The sequence below is a fragment of the Macrotis lagotis genome, chromosome X (genome assembly GCF_037893015.1).
Source record: "Macrotis lagotis isolate mMagLag1 chromosome X, bilby.v1.9.chrom.fasta, whole genome shotgun sequence".
NCBI classification, from domain to species: domain Eukaryota; kingdom Metazoa; phylum Chordata; class Mammalia; order Peramelemorphia; family Peramelidae; genus Macrotis; species Macrotis lagotis.
This window is the reverse complement of record NC_133666.1, coordinates 26,964,125-26,978,883: the sequence shown is the minus strand read 5'-3', so window position 1 is coordinate 26,978,883 and position 14,759 is coordinate 26,964,125. Positions and strand designations below refer to the sequence as shown.

Here is a 14,759-nt window from a genome sequence, read left to right as displayed (position 1 = left end):
TACTGTCTAGATCATTCTTTTATATGTTTATTTGTATGTTGTCTCCTCCATTAGACTATGAGCTCCTTGAGAACACATAACACAGTGGCTGGCTCAGAGCAGGCACTTCCTAATTGCTTGCTGACTGACTGTTAAATCCTCAGAGGGTATGTTTTCAGGTTCTACCCTGAAGGGGACATAGAAATGCTTTCAAAGAGAGATGCAGAAATAGAAAGACTCATGTGGGATTAAATGGGATGTTGCATTTTACTATCAAGAAGAGAAATGGTGTGAGAGATGTCATCAAGATCATGGATGTCTGGAAAAGGAGAGGGTCCGGGGCAGGGGGCAGCTAGGTGGTGAAGTAGGTAGAGCACTGGCCCTGGAGTCAGGAGGACCTGACTTCAAATGTGGCCTCAGACACTTATTAATTGCCTGTGTGACCTTGGGCAAGTCACTTAACCCCATTGCCTTAAATAAATAAAATTTTAAAAAATACCTAAAAAAAGAAGAGGGTTCAGTCATATGGTGAGAGCAATTGTTAATTCAGATACTGTTCTTTTATCTACAAAATGAAAAGAACCTGAAGTAGTCCTCCAAGATACTGAGTGGTAGATTTTCTATGGGGAATGTTAAGGGAAAGAAATAAACAAAAATTCCAGGAGACCAGAAGGAATGAACAGGTTGCAATCTTTACCAGTAGAGAGACTGGTACACACACCTATGGGAGTCCTTGAAATAATGAGGTCCAGATGAGGGAACCAAGGCCCAGAGATAGGAAGTAACAAGTAACAAGATAAGGTTACACAGATGAACTAGAGTAGCCAGGACGGGTAAGCAAGGGAACTTGACCAAGAATTTGACCAAGGACTGCATGAGTCACTCACCCACATTCTCTTGTCCACTCTTGATATACTAGAAATCAGGAAATGACTCTCAGGTGTCATCTTGCGGATGCAGATGCATTGATATGTTGAGACCTCTTGTATCTGATGTGTTTGCTTATTTTTAGTTACACAGGTGAGGACTCTCCGTTTACTCTTTAATGGAGTAGTGATTATAGCCCAGTGCTCTAAGATTGATTTACAACTGCTAAGTAGGCAGCTTCCAAACAGTAAAAATATCATCAGCTCCTGTGAGGCTAACATAATAATCACACGGGCTATTTTAGCCAAACTTTTAATGAATACTTCCATATCCAAATAATAACAAACTAGATTCTGAATTGGTAATCATTGATGTCTTGCCCTTCTCTTGAGGCATATATGTGTATTCCTTTATTCTTTCTTTCATATGGCTCTTTAATAAAAAAAAAAGACTAAAGTAAATAGAAAATTGTTATTAGGGATGCCGAGACACCTGTTTATTGACTGGTTAACAAAAACAGATCTACGGTCTTTCCTTGGCCATTTGTTCAAGACATCAGAAAACCACCCAAAGCTCATGAAAATGGATAACAACTATCTATTTCTCATGATTCATGCTTTTTCTAAATGATACTACCAGAAGGAACCTAGAAAGTCTTGCTAAAGATTATGAAGTCTTGGGCAAGAAACTGAATACCTTAGGGGTACAGGTGGTATTTTCATCACTGCTGCCCATCAAAGGCAAGGAATTCAGAGGAGAAAAGCAGATCTGGAAAATGAACATCTGGTTAAGAAGATGATGTCTGAGAATAGGTTTTGGATTTATGGACTGCAGTTTAAAATATAGGAATGACAGGTTCCTGGCCAAGGATGGAGTTTACCTAACAAAGGTTGGCAAGAATGTATTTTCTGGAAGTCTTGCAAATGTAATCAAAAAGGTTTTAAAGTAAAAAGGAATGGAGAGGGAGCAAATTGTCTATATAAAATATGGATGTATAAATTATGTATATTGTGACATGTATGTATATATATATATATATAAGCTAGAGAACTAACTATAATCTAGAAAGAAGTTGAAAAACTAAGAAATTCACAGAAGATCAATCTGATATTGTCACATTTTAAGTCCCATACACTCTCTAGTTTCCACCCACTTCTCCAATATTCTTCCATATTATTCTTTCTTGCATCAATGCATACATTATTATTCCATACAATAGTGTTTTCTTTCATACATTCATATGAGCCAAACTGGCCTGCTAGCATCCAATTTCTTCCTTTCCTGCTTTTCCATAATTATCCCCCAAGTCTGGAATGCACTCCCTCCTTATCTCCTGCTCTTAGAATTCCTGTTCTTCAAAACACAGCTAAAGTATCTTTTCCCATCCTGATTCTTTTATTCTTGTTTGCTTTTTCTTGGAATTTACTTTGCATATATTTTGTGTTTACTTCACAGAATTTGTCTCCTATTCTCCATTTACTCATGTTTGCTATTTCTTGGAATTAATTTTGTATATATTTACTTCACAGAATTTGTCTCTTCAAAGAGCTCCCAAAGCTTAATTTTCAAAACAGTTGCTAGAATGCTCCTGCTAGAAACCCTATCTTTGATATATATATTGTTCTCATCTATACAGTGGGTTGGATTAGTTGGACTCTGAAGTCTCTTCCAGCTCTAGATTTAGGCTTCTCTGTGTAATCCTGCACAAATCTCTTCTCCTTTCTAGAACTTATTTTCCCTCTCTCTAAAATGAGGACTTTCAGCTAGATGGTTGCTGAGGTTCCTTCTGATGAGTTCAAATATATTCTCAGGCAATAGTGCGACTCTGGGCAAGTCACTTGATCACTCCCCTCTTTAGTTTTCTCATTTATAAAAGTGAGAACAATAGCATCTAATTCACAGGAGTCTTACAAAGGTCCAATAAGGTATAGTATGGAAAGGACTTTGTGAACCTTAGGGCAATATATAAATGGAAGTTATTATTCATTTACTTATTTTAATCCTTGTAGGATCTATGGTCTGATCGTTGGCATCATTGACACCAAATGTAGACTGCAAGTACTCTGTGAATTAATAGAGTTGTGTAAAAATGTTATATAAAAGCTGGCTATTATTAATTATTGTCATTATTATTTATCCAATAGAGGTACCTAGGAATTATTCTCACCTATTTTACACCTTTGTTTGTTTCTGTAACTCAGAGGTGTTCTCATCTGATGAAGATATCAGGACCTAGAGAATCATGTTTATTACATTAATTTGGGTTGGTCTTGTAGTCCACCCTACTTACACTGGCAAAACCTGTTCTTGATGAGCATGCTGCTCCTTTTTGATTGATAATCACTTTTTTCCAGGTACTTAGTATTTCTTTAATAACCCATTTTAAAATTTTCCCAGGAATTGAAGTCAAGCTTACATAGTTTGCAGACTCTTCTGCTGTTGGAAAACCAGACTTAGAAATCTTTGGTAATGCAGTCCAGGATCCTTCTGGCAACATCATTTGTGTTCACATGAATCACCAGAAGTGGGGAGGGGGTTATTTTCGGTTCTACAAGTCTGAGGAGGTTCCAATTAGGAGGTCTTGGATACCTACTCCCAGGAAAATAGCAGACCCCTCTATTGCTATTTTCAGATCAACAGACAGCTGCCTCAGTACCCCTGAGCAGGAAGTCACCAATCATCATTACTCTTCTTCCTGATCCTAACTGGTTGATCTCTCACCTGACAACACCTGTGTGTACTTTATCTTTCCTTGGAGGATATGCAGCTGCTTCCTCTCTTCAAAAAGAGCTTCACATTTAGCTTTTAGTCTCAAATATACAGTGGTTTTCCTTCTCTCCTTTCTTCCTGTGACATTCTTCGATTCTCCAACCTCCTGACGTGGATCGGATTTACTCTTTCCCTCTTCTGAACTGGTCTTTCTTTTTTCACATTGAACTCTTATTTCATTAGAAACATTGAACTCAATGGACAAAATATATCTTTTCTCCCTCCTACCTTCTCCATTCTCTTGAAAAAGAAAAAGAAAACCCTTGTATCAAGGGTATGCATAGTCAAACAAAAGAAATTCCAGTATTGGCCATGTCCAAAAAAAATATATTAATCTATACCCTGAGTACTCTTCTATTAGAAAATGGGTGCCAGATTTCATCATGAGTCCTCTGGAATTCTAGTTCTTCTTTGCAATGATAAGTGTTCTTGTCTCCTAAAGTTATTTGTCTTTATAATGTCATTATATAAATTGTTCTCCTGGTTCTGCTTACTTCACTCATATCAGTGTATGTAATTCTTTCTAGGTTTTTCTGAAATCATCTTCTTCATAATTTCTTAAGCATAATAGCATCCCATCACATTTTAGACATGATATTTTATTTGCCCAATTAGTGAGTAGCCCCTGAGTTCCAAGTTCTTTACCGCCATGAAAATAGTTATTGGAATTTTTTTGTACAGATGGGTCCTTCTCTTTATATGGAGGGTTAAGTAGCAGAATTCTTGCCTTCCTCTTTCATTTTTTTCATTCTTTGTTTTTAGGTTTTTTGCAAGGCAGTGGGGTTAAGTGACTTGCCCAAGGTCACACAGCTAGGTAATTATTAAGTGTCTGAGACTGGATTTGAACTCAGGTCCTCCTGTCTCCAGGGCCGGTGCTCTATCCACTGCGCCACCTAGCGGCCCCTCCTCTTTCAGTTTTTAAAAATTAAGAAACATTTTATTGTTCCTGATGATGTGAGGTATGGAGAGTTATTCCTTAAGTACTTTCACCTTATATTCTGTGTTGTTGTTCAGTTGTTTCAGACTCTTCATGACCCCATTTCCCCTTCATTTTTCAAAGAGGATCAGGACATCAGGGAGGTGATGCCATGACAAGCGCATGAATTGGACTTGAGTGAGGGGTGCTAAGTCACCAGCCTCACTATCTTCTTCAGAGCCATCTGGATCCAATGGCCAGATAGGAATCAGGATGACTGGAGATGACCCTGGATGGGAGGCAATCAGGGTTAAGTGACTTGTCCAAGGTCACATAGCATTTGATGTTGAATTCGAACTCCTGTCCTCCTGACTTGAACGTCAGCACTCTATCCACTATACCACCTAGCTGCCCATGACTCCATTTAGGGTTTTCTTGGCAAAGATACAGGAGTGGCTTGCCATTTCCTTCTCCAACTCATTTTATGGATGAAGAAACTGAGGCAAAAAGGACTGAGTGACTTGCTCAGAGTCACTCAGTAATTGAGCAAATCTTTTTGACTCCAGACCTGGCCCTCTATACACTGAAGTGCAACCTAGTAGTCCCATCTTCTATGTACATATTGTATATACCCAGTAAAATACAAGCTCTTTAAAGGTGGAGACTGTTTCATCTTTGTCTATATATACCTGACACATGTCTAGCAAATCCTTCTTAAAAGAATGATAATACAAGTCATTCCCCAATTGATAAATAGTCAAAGGCAGTTTTCAGATCAAGAAATTATTACTTTAAAAAACTTATTTAAGGCAATGGGGTTAAGTGACTTGCCCAAGGTCACATAGCTAGGCAATTATTAAGTGTCTGAGGTCAGATTTGAACTCAGGTCCTCCTGACTCCAGGGCTGGTACTCTATCACAGTGCCACCTAGTTGCCCCCTCAGATGAAGAAATTAAAGCTACATATAGTCATATGAAAAAAAAAATGCTCCAAATCATTATTGATTAGAGAAATGCAAATTAAAACACCTATTAGATTGGCTAAGATGACAAAAAAAGGAAAATGATTAATGTTGGTGAGGATGTGGGAAAATTGGGACATTAGTGCACTGTTGGTGGAATTGTGAACTGATCCAGTCATTCTGGAGAGCAATATGGAACTATGCCCAAAGAGCAATAAAACTGATCATTCCCTTTGGCCTGATAATACCAATACTAGGCTTATATCCAAAAGAAATCAGAAAATATGGGGAAAATCTCACATGTTCAAAAATATTTTTAGCAGCTCTTTTTGTAGTGGCAAAGAATTAGAAACTGAGGGGACATTCATCCATTGGGAAATGAATAGACAAATTATGATATATGAATGTTATGGAGTCTATTGCTCTATAAGAATCCATGAGTGGTTGGAATTTAGAGAAGCATGGAAAGAATTACATGAATTCTGAGTGAAGGGAGCAGAGAGGCAAGATGACACTGCTACACATTAAAACCAACAATGTGATGGATGTAGCTCCTCTCAGCAGTTCAGAGATCAAGGACAACCCTGGGAGACCTGATATGGACAATGCCATCCATATCCAGAGGGAAAAAAAAACAATCACAGAATCTGAATGTTTACTATGTTTACTCTTTTTAAAACATGTCTTATGCTTTTCCTTCCTATCTCATGGTTTTCTTTCTTTCCCCTTAGTCCTAATTCCTCATACACAAAATAACTAATATGTAAATATGCTAAACACAAATGTACATGTACAACTTTTACCAGACTGTTCGCCACCAGGAGGAAAGGGGAGGGAAAAGAGGGTGGTAGAAAAATGTGGAACTTCTGATTTGCAGATGGATGAATGTTGAAAAACTACCATAGCATGTGATTGAAAAAATAAAACAAAATATCAAGAAAAATGAAAAATAAAAAAAGAATAGTAATGGAAGCAAGGACAGATAAAAGAGGCTAAGTATAAAAACATGGCATTCTAAATTTCAGAGTAAACTGAGGCTGGCAAGAAAAGCAAAGGACCACAAAAGGGAAAATTTTTAAAAAGCAAAAGAATAAAAGAACAAAAAAGTATAAGTCCACTGCTTTTGAGTGGATGAGGCAGTGATAACAGACAACTGGGAGAAGGCAGAGGGGTCCTATACTTCTGTTTGAATTTTCATTGTTGAGAATGATTCATGGACTAAAAAGAATAGAAGCAATGCCAGCACAGAGTCAATGTACTTTACGGTCTATTTCTGTTATTCAGGCTTACCTCAATTGTTTACTGTCCCAAAATAGAGAATAATATACTTCCCAATCATATTTTCATGGAATTGCTGTCAATTCAAAGAACTCCTCTGCCCTTTTCACCCTTTTTTCCTACTCTTCTTTCAAGTGCATTTTATTATCATTCTTTTTCCTTCATTTTCTTCAATGGATCCCTAATGTGTCTCTTCTCTCTGCTGATATGGATTGCAATTTCCCCATGCTTTCTCATCTTGTGTGACTATGACCCATACTCTTCCAGAAATTCTTCATATAGGATCTATCCAACACACTAGAGATTTTTCTTTGGGTCTTTTAGCATTTTGTGAGCACCATTATAGCATGTGGTTCTCATTCTTAAAACATAACCGACCCACCCCTTTCTCCAATCCTACAAATCCTCAGTGATGTCTTTTATGAGACTTATTTGTTTTTCTTGATGCTTTATTATGTTTTTACACTGGAGTCATTACTAGATATACTCTTCTTCTACCTCCCATGCTGTAATGAGTCTTCCCTTATAATAAGAAAAAGAAGACTCATTAAGTAAAACTTTTGGAGATATTGACTGAGTCTGGCATTGTAATGCAGGATAGAGAGACATTTCCTTATCTTTCTGGAACCAAAAATTGGTCATTATAATTATAAAATGGTTCAATTTCATTTTGTTTTTTTTCTGCTTACATTGTTTACGCCACTTGTTGCAAACAAATCCTTGTCAGTAATGTAGAATGACTTATTTATATTCACCATGAATCTGTTCATTCATCTTTGTCATGCTTGATTTTTGATTTTTTTCTTTGTTAAATTTTTTTATGTTTTTCAATTTTGATTCTTTAAGGATGATGATATCCCATAATTTGTTGCATAATCAAGAGAATATTGATGCTAACTTGAGGTTGTTGAAAGTGTGATGTAATTTCTCTAATGTAACTTAGCTTCTTCTCTTCCTTCCATTCAATTCTGGGGCTTATGCACTGTCCATTGTATCTGTATAAGAAACATTTATTGATGAATATACAATATATAACCTATATCACATTGCTTACTGTCTTAGGGAGGGGTAACAGAAGGGAAGAAATAAAATAGAGATAGAAGAGATGGAAAAAACCCATTAAAATATCTGGGAAAATAATTTTTTTAAAAATATGTACCGATAGACTAATCTATAAGGTTTAGATGTGTTTTTTTTAAAAGTAGCAGAAATCTAACTTGGTATTCTCCCATTTGGTTAGTTGAAATTTATTGTGACTAGTGGGACAGCAGTGTGCTACAATAGAAAGGACATGCATTTGGAAGGCTTGGATTCTAGTTCTGACTCTGCTACTAACTGATTTTATAACTTTGTAGTGATTTTTCTCTTTGGGCCTCTTTTCTCTCTTATGTCAAGTTAGGAAGTTGAATCCCCATAACTCCTTTCAGCTCTGACATGTTATGTTAAATATTCTATGATAAAGCCCCTCAGATTTGGAGGTATCTTTCTCTAATGCTACTATCTAAAACTCCCATTCTAGTAATGTTGATGCTTTGCCCCATGATTAGTACACCAGTTTAATTTAACCAATTAACATCCATTAACTTTTGCAAAGGGATATTTACTGAGAAAGTATAGTGAGAACAAAAGTACCAATATTTCTCCAATACCTTGGGCCACTAATTACATTCGTTATACTGAATTTAGAGTGAACTTTTCTGTAGAAACTGTGTTGAGTTTGAGCCCACTGTCCCTGAAAACTGGATGAATTACTAACTCTCTCTTGGTGGCTTTTGATCTATACTGAGTCAAACAAGTCACTTGAGACTTTGCCCTTAACTATCTGGGCTAGACACAAAATCTGGCAAGGCCTCTGTCTCTCAGACCTCTAGTAGGTCATCATTCCAATCTTTTGAAGTTCACAGGGTCATAGCAGTCTCTAATACTTCTTTACTTAAAAGCAGAAAGAAGAGACACAATAGAGGAAGAAGCAAAAGTGGGACCACGTACTCAAGGGTTATTTAATAGCAACTTCACTGGGGAGACAGAAGTCTAAGATTTCTTTCCTCACTAAGGGCTTGCAGCAGTCCTTCACTCACTTAAACACACCCAGGCAAAGAAAGAGGAAGGCTCAATTTTATTTAGTGTCTTCTTTGTAAACACATCTGAGTTCTAGCTCTGCAGCTAGTCAAAAGCCTGTATCTTCCTCACATAGGTAGCAGATAGGAACCAGTTATAGAAAGGTCTATGCTGTGTATATTCTGAATCAGGGAACAGGACATTCCTATTACATGCCATCTTGTCCTTCTGGGAGCAGGTTCCCAAGTTTCATCTCTGCGGGCTGCCAAGAGGTAGGATCTGCCCTGGGGATAGCTTTCCTCTGGTTGGGTGGCCATATAGGTATTATTTTTTTTAGGTTATTTTTTTTGCAAGGCAAACGGGGTTAAGTGACTTGCCCAAGGCCACACAGCTAGGTAAATTATTAAATGTCTGAGACCAGATTTGAACCCAGGTCCTCCTGACTCCAGGGCTGGTACTTTATCCACTACACCACCTAGTTGCCCCCATATCGGTATTATTAATGGGAGTGGGGTATAATGTTAGATTTATATATTCACATATTTACTTATTTATTTTTCCCATCACTATGCAAAGGTCGTTTTCACCAATCATTTTTAAAAATTTTATTTATTTAAGGTAATGGGGTTAAGTGACTTGCCCAAGGTCACCAGCTAGGCAATTATTAAGTGTCTGAGGTCGTATTTGAACTCAGGTCCTCCTGACTCCAGGGCTGGTGCTTTATCAACTGCGCCACCTAGCTGCCCCAATGTTAGATTTAAAACTGAAGAGGAGTTCAAATTCAGACTTAGTCATTTTTTCCCATGTCATCTTGGGCAAATCACTTACCCTTTCTGAGTCTTATCTATAAAATGAGGGTGTTTAGCTAGATCCCTTCTGTCCCTTCATGTTCTAGAGCTATAATTCTAACAGCTTTCTAACAGAAGACCGGGAGAAGGGAGAGCAGTTCAGTTCTTTTTGCTTCTGTTAGTACAGGTGGGATTTTAAATCCAAGGAAAATATTCACAGAATTGGGGGTTGGAAGGGACCTTAACAGCTAACTGGTCCAACCAATACCAGGAAAAGAACCCTCACTAAAACATGCCTGTCAAATTAGTCATCTTGCCTTTGTTGGAAACCTCAAGTGAGGAGGATCCTGCTACCCTTGGAGGTAGCTTGGATTGTTAGGATGTTAAATATGCCTCTTTGCAACCTTCCCCTTACCACCAGCCTATTGCTCTTGGTTCTGCCCTCTGGAACTAAGAACACAGCTAAGTCTTTCTCCATATAACTGCTTTTCAAATCCTAGAAGATGGGGACTTGGAAGTAAGAAGGCAATTTTATCTCACAGAATGTCAGAGCTGAAAGAATACACTGAGATCACTCTTCTCATCCCTCTACCTTTACAGAAGGAGAAGCTGAGACCACAGAACTGGGAGTGTTTTGCCCCAGGTCACTTATCCATAGAAATAAGAAACAAGCCCAAACCTTTTGGTTTCCTTGTCACATACATAGAAGCCAAGAATGAACCAGCTAGGGAAGCCCTTAGAGATCATCTAGCTCAACCCCCCTCATTTTTCCAAGCTCAGAAACTGGATGTGACCTGTCCAAGGTCACCCAGTGAGTTAATAGCAGAACAGGGATTCAAATGCTAGTCTCCAGTGCTCTGTTCATTACAGGATTTGTCGATTGGTGCTTTAGAAAAAAAGATGATTACTTATGAAGATCAGTAGCAGTGGAGGCTGTACCATCTGGCAGTTACCAGCGTGCTCATAAAACAGATGTACTAAAACTACGTCTTCTTAAAGGTGAAGCTCCTTTGCATTATTTAGGGGAGAAACGACATCCCTTGGGAAGCTGATTCAAGGAGAGGACTCTGGGATTGAAATGCCTGCTTTCCATCTATTGGAAGGTAGACCAAGTTCTGTTTCTGACTGAGTTATGGCATTCATTAGAAATGCATTTTGGGAGGGAATCAGGGAGCTATAGTTTGAAAGCACAGAGATATCCTCAGTGTCAATATTTAGGGACTCACAGACCATAGAGCTTTGGGCTTTAATGGGCTTTGGAAACCATTTAGTCCAACTCCAACATTTTAAAGAGCAGGAAACCAAGGCCCAAGAAGTTTTCCTGTCTAACTCTCCCCTCAGATAGAGAATCAATAGTGTCTATCCAGAAATGTAAATAGAAGTCCTTAAGTATTTTTAGAGTATAGTGAAAGTTAACAATGAGTCAAGACAGGTCATAGTGGATGAAGAATTGTCCACCAGAAGTAAGATACATCAAATGAGATTTATAGTTGGAAAAGGAGGTCAGTCAAGTGACAAGAGAGGAGGATGATCAACGCACAGTCCTCATGTTCCATGGATACCCATAGGGTTTCAAGAGAGCAATAGAAAACCCCTGTATACTATATGAAGGGTTGGTCAAGGCACACTTGGACAAGCATTGCACAGGGTAGAAAGCTTGGGTGGGTCATAGTCTTTCCCACTGGAGGGAGTTCCCACTTCCATAAGATCACAGCTCCATCCAAGAAGTTTAAATAATATGAAGCTCTGAACAGGCATCTTATAAGGAAATCTCAAGTCAAATCAACATACATACTTATTGAGGAGACACTGTGCATGAAATGTTGTGCTTCATATGGCAAGGAAATACGAAGATTTATAAGCCAAGGTCCCTATCATCAAGCACATTATACTGGAGTTAGGACAGGAAAGAAACTTGACCCTGTTGCATTGGGTGGATGGCGGGGGGGGGGTGGTGTCATAGTTGATAGAATGAAGTGCTTTTAGAAAATGGTATAGTAATTATATCATGAAAGAAAAATGCAAGCTATAGGATAGAAGCTGTGAGAACACTGACTGATTAAGAAATTAGTCTGGAGCAAACCCCCTAGTCCCTATGGGCCTCAGTTTACTCCCCTGTAAGATGCAGGTGTTGGATTTGGTAGAATGGAAAGGGAGCAGGCTTACAGTCAGGAAATGAGTCTGTCTCCCAGCTCCAATGTATAACCCAGCAGCCCTGGATAAGTTCTTTCTCCTGGAGAAATTTCCTTATCTGTAAAACAAAGGAAGGAGACAACGTTGTCTTGGGAATAAGGGCCCTTTCAGCTCTAAATCCCATGATCCTCCAAGAAGGGAGCAGTCCAGATGGTGGATCCAAAGGGCAAGAAGAAGTAAACCTGCACAATAGCCCAAGACCAGAAAAAGCCAGGAGAGAGAGAGAGAGAGAGAGAGAGAGAGAGAGAGAGAGAGAGAGAGAGAGATTCTTCAGGATGGTTTACTGACACAACAGGGCCTGTGTCAGAGGTGAGCAAAAGAAAACAGAGAAACTCACATTCCTAGGGCAGGAAATGCCAGGGATGGAAAACTTGATGGGTTGGGAGTCAAGGACCTACTAGCTTGTGACCCTGGGTAAGACAGGGCCTCTGGTCTTTGCTCTGTAAAAGGGGAAAATGATTCTCACAGGGTTGTTATGGGAAAAGCACCTCATGAACCTTAAAGGACTATGGGAATATGAGTTATGATTGTTGTTACCTGTCTCAATTCAATTCAGTCAGTTGTTAGTGAACACCTACTATGTGCCAATCCAAGCTTGCACTGGGCTAAGCACTGGAGATACAAAGACAACCATCATACAGTCCTTGTCCTCAGGGGTGCAGGGTGATAGAACAGGGAACACCACATAGCCAGGAGAGTACTAACATAATACCTTTTAAATAAATAGGAAGAGATTTGTGGAAGGGGGAACTCACAGGGGATTAGGACATCCTCTCTGGTAGGAGATGCCACTTGAACTGCACTATGATGGAAGAAAAGTTTCAAAAAGCTGATGTGAGGAGGTAGAACATTCTACTGGATGGATGGAACTGATATGGGAAATGGGAGGTAGAATATTAGGTAGGGGTTGTAGCAAATACATTGAAAAGGAGAATATGTGAAGGGGGAGTAAATTGAAATTAGCCTGAAAGCAATTTGAAGTCAGATTGGAGCAGAGAGGCAACGAGGAGCTCTTTGATACTTTTGGAACCCAGGAGTGAAGCACTGTCTTGTGGATATCCAGTACCCAGTTGAGTTGGTGATGTCCAACCAGGATGGAACACAACTGTTCCGAAGACAGAAGTGGCAACCAAAGATTCTCCCTCAAGCCAGGATTGAGAATGAACATGGAAGAATGACTTTGGAATGAATTCAACAAACCTTATTGAATTTCTGTTGTGGGCAGAACGTGGTCCTAGGAACTGGGGAACATCTGAAGTTTAAATAGGACTTCATCCAGTGGTTAGAGCATGGATTCTGGGATCAGAGAATCGGTTTCAAAAATCTTTGGGTCTACCCACATGATCTTCCGCTGTAAAATGACAGGGTTAGACTAGAGAGCTTCTGAGGTCCCTTTCCCTCTAGAGCTTGACTCTACTGTATGATCTTGGGCAAGTCCCTTCCCCTTCTTGGGCCTCAGTTTCCTCCTCTGTTAAAATGGATTCGATGACCTCAGAAGCCCCTTTCAGCTTCCAAGCTATGATTTAGTAATCCCTGTCCCTCCTGGAGGAGAAGATATCATTGGAATGAGACTTCAAAAATGTTAAGTAGAAATGAGCAGTGGGGGGCCATAGTGTCCTATATCTCAAACTGATATGGGCCTTAGAAGCTATTTAGTCCAGTTCCCTCATTTTACAGAGGAGGAAAACAGAGGTCCGGTAAAGGGAAGGGACTTGTCCAAGGTCACACACAGACTCATAGATCTAGTGCTAGAAGGGACCTTGGAGACCATCTAGTACAGTTCCTTCATTTTACAGAGGAGGAAATTGAGGCCTAGGGAGGTAAAGGGACTTTTTCAAGGTCAAAAGGTAGTAAGGAACAGGGACAGAATTTGAACTCATGTTCTCTGGGGACTTCAGGCATAGGATTATTATGGGAGCTTAGAGGTTAAACTGGCTGAAGGCTGGGGTGATTGAGGCTTGGGCAAGATTTGGCTCTGATCCAAGGACACAAAGATAGAGGCTTAAGGGAAGTTGGCTATTTTGTTCAACCTCACCCCCCCCCCCCAATCTATTACTCAACAGGAGATGGGGCTACATAGAGGACTAGATTTCAAACAAGATAGATTTGGGTGTAAATCCTACCTTGAACACTCACTAGTGACAGATTACTTAACCTCTCTGATCCCATTTCTGCTTTGTAAAATGCCAATAACAATATTGGAGACAGCATGGAAAGAGGGCTGGGTCTGGTACCAGAGACCATGGATTCAAATCCCTGCTTTGCTGTGTGACCTTGGGAGAAAAGGCTCCCTCAATTTCCTCATCTGCAAAAGGCATGTGTGTGTATGCATATGTGCGTATGGGTGTGTTTGTGTGTGTGGGTGTATGGTGCTGGACTAAATGATCTCTAGGGTTCCACTCTGGTCTAACTCTATGATCCTCTTAGGCTTTTTATGGGCTTCAGATAAGATAATGAGTGGAAAGTATTTTTGCTAGCTTTAAAACACTATAGAAATGTCATTATTATTTTTTATGACTTCAGGGAGACAGCAACACTGTCCAGAATACAACCCAAAAGCCAGGGGTTTGGGAGCTGCATTCTGGCCCCTACAAAATATTTTGGTTTCCTGATATTCCATTCTAAAGATTTATGATGAGTTACCTGAGAATTGGGTTTGCACTAGAGGAGGAAAGAGGGAAAAGACAATAATGAGGAGGAATTATGACTCATGTCAAGAGATAAAGGGCAAGAGACTGTTACTGACCCCAAGGATGGCTGCTGTCTGAACAAAGCCAACTTTCACCCATAGACAGGAACTCCCTCTATGGTGCTGCTGCTAATGGGGGGGTCTAATGAGCATAAACAACAGAAGGCTGGCTATCTGGGACTTGTTGATTGAGTGACATTTGACAGAGATTGGAGCCTGCAAGACCCTTGGGGATGTTTGGAGCGTGGATTGTGGCTTAAT

General features: G+C 39.5%; 1 pseudogene; it reads right to left on the bottom strand.

Annotated features, from left to right (window-relative positions):
• Positions 1-14,759, bottom strand: part of LOC141498624 (olfactory receptor 13H1-like) — a 92,714-nt pseudogene that overhangs the window by 26,945 nt on the left and 51,010 nt on the right.